The sequence below is a fragment of the Benincasa hispida genome, chromosome 5 (assembly GCF_009727055.1).
Source record: "Benincasa hispida cultivar B227 chromosome 5, ASM972705v1, whole genome shotgun sequence".
NCBI lineage: Eukaryota > Viridiplantae > Streptophyta > Magnoliopsida > Cucurbitales > Cucurbitaceae > Benincasa > Benincasa hispida.
The window spans coordinates 21374470-21377636 of NC_052353.1; positions in this window are offsets into that span (position 1 = coordinate 21374470).

Consider the following 3167-nt stretch of genomic DNA (forward strand, 5'->3'; position numbering starts at 1 on the left):
AAGGCTTTGCGCGTTCTACTTAAGTCAAGAACAGCTGATGCCCAATGACGCATGAATAAGACGATTTCAAGGGATGCACGTGATGGGTCACACTGCCATCCGCGTGTGGCCATTCCAATCGATGTGAGGGCAGTTGATTGAAGAACAGCTTTCGGCATTGGGTGGGCCCATCAGAGGGAAATACATTTTCCCATGGACTGTCTGAAGTCTATGCATGTCAATGGGTGTAGGCATTGATGAAGAGGCCCATGAACGAAGTCCCACGGCCTCATCAACATTCAAGATTCTGAGGATGCTCTCAAAGATCCCCACAACTGCCCAGAAGCTCCCTATAAAGAGGCCTGCCATTGACTTGGATGCGCCAAAGAAGCCCAAGCACTAAGAGACAGCGCAGAGAGATAAAGGGAAAGAAGAGGTCAAGAATTCACCAATGCATGATCAGACCCTGTGGACCCTTACCCTTAATTATCCGCCCTCCAAGCCCTCCAACTCCACCCGTTTCACAACCTTCTTCTTCTCCACTCCATATGAGACACTTTTCCAATCTTCTCACTCGTTCCAAACTTCTCCAACTGTTTAACCGGTAGACCTAACTTCACTCTTCCAGCATTCATCCCGCAAACATTCCATCCCACCGCCCTTGCATGGTTTGATCGACCCACACGATTTGGGTGAAGGCACCTCTGCCCAACCTCAAAACGTTGCTAACAAGACATCGCAGGCAAAACCCTCCATCACCTCCCCTAGCTGCTGAGTTTAGCAGAAATGCGATCACTTCTGGCCTAACACAACAACAACCTCTCTTCCAATAGTAGCCAACTCTTCGCTTCAACAACACGCCTACTTGACCAGCGATTTGAGGCGGTAATGGAACAAGTTTATAATATTCAGCACAGTTCAGTACTGCCACGTCAAGGGAGGCACTGATCCAATATACATCCCAACACTCATACGATCAACCGCCACCAAAGACACTTGCAGAGTGCAACCATGAGACTTCAATTTTCTCAACAGCCTATCTTCATGGTCCCTTAGTGCCTCCTCATCTCAAGCCAGCACTTGCTTTTTGAAGAACTTCTTTTGCATCACCTCAAAACCCTCCTTCAGACCCTCCGTCTCCTCAACAATAATCCTTACATTTTGTATAGTTTGTTAATATTCAATATGAATGAGTACATATCACCTTATTTGTCTGTGCCTTTTTCTTTATCATCCTTTTTTCAATATTTGTAATGTCTTTAATCTTTTATTTTTGCGCATCTTTATTACGCTGCCATGATGTATAATATGTTTATACTTAGAAACATTTCCCATACTTTACCTTTTATCTTTCAAAGTTCTGCTCAAACCTTCTTTTTTGAAATTTTTTTCTAAGTGTTTTGTCTAGGTCTATCAACAACGCAATGAAGACCTTGCACATCTCTAAATTTGGGGGTGGGGAAGTCTGAGCAAGATAAGATCAAGAATAATGCGATCATTAAGAGAAAATGCGTTTCATTTTCTATAAAATAATAATAATAATAATAATAATAAAATTTTATACAAAACTCCAATGTCAGCGCAAGGGAAAACCTTAAAAAACATTCCCAACCTGATAAGAGTTTATTTGAAAGGAGCCTGCTCGTAGTTGGATGTTCGCAATGACAATCGTGGGAGCAAGCCAAAACGAAGGTGGGTTTCCAAGAATAATGTTTGTATGGAAAGAAAAGATAAAAAGAAAAAGAAAAATAAAAGAATGCAAGAGACAACTCCTCTGATATCATGAGTTTAAAGTTTAAAATTGGCCACACAACCGTGGTTGGATGTTTCGACATAACACCCTGGGAAAAATCCAAAACGAAGGGTGTAACCATGAGCAACAGTCTCTAATAAATGACGCAAAGATTTGACCACCGCATATAGACGCATCAAGTTGTTTTGACAAAGAAGAGGTAAACATTCTATTTTAAAACTAGAAAAGCATTTTTGAGTAGAAAATTTGTTATATAAAAGAATAAAGTAGGGCTTTGTTAAGAATTACAAGGATCAGGAGGAATTGCGTTGTCAAGTAATGTGCCTACATGTAACATTTGGAGCAACCAATCGACGTAAAAATATAGGATAAAGAATTGAGCAGTATTGCCTTAGTAGAAGATATTGCTTAAGGACAAGTATATATCTAAATTTGGGGGTATGATAAACTTGTAGAAATACAAGTTATTTATGCTGCCTTATCTAGACATTACGGCCAAAAGAGAGTAAATATGCTTCGATTGTAATGAAAATTAGTTGAGAAATACAATAATTATAAATTATCGCAATTACACCACCACTAACACCATAAGATGGTAGAAAATGATATTCTTACTCTATTTGCAGGAAACCAAGTCACCGTTTGCAATCAAAGCTCAAAGAGAAACTGAACAACGCATCTTCATCGCATTGCGCCCATCAATCAACAATGAAGAGACGATTCAACGCAATGACGGCGCAACGCGACAGTCGATCCAGAGCTGAACTTCTAACCGCATTGTGGTAATAAAAAAAAAACACCGCATGCGGGCACACGATCGAAAGATGAAAACGAGCAACGCAAAACGCGGAGGATTTGACACGTGTTACAACTAACCGTTGTGCATATTCGACGGACTGATTGCATAACAGTAAGAAATATTTATTCCATCATTCAAATTTCCATAAAAATAAGTGGGGTCCACAAGTCAAGAGTCAAAGCTTTTCACCTATATAAATACCCTCATAGACTTCACTGCAAGATATACTTGATACGAGGGATATTTTGATACGAGGCTATTGAGAGAGAGGCTGAGCTGAGTGCTGATTTGAAAAAAAAATCTGAGAAGAAAAAAGACAAGGTCGAAGGTGAGTCTCAGTGTGATTCTTGCCAAATCCCTGCCGTTAAGCTCTGTGCTTCGATCCCTGCTACTGTTGAGCAAGCCTGAAAGGGAAGCTCATCCTCCACACGATCCATATGTCGACAAGCGAACTCTCCATTCAGATCGGTGCTAAGACGTTGTTGCTCATTGGTATTTATTTCTAACTCTCATTCATCAACTGTATTCCATGTTCTTAATCTCTTCATTCACAATAATGTATCAGACGGCTAAATAGTATTAATTGAATGTCTTCATCATTTCATATCCACTTTTCTGTGTATTTCTGTCTTCCAT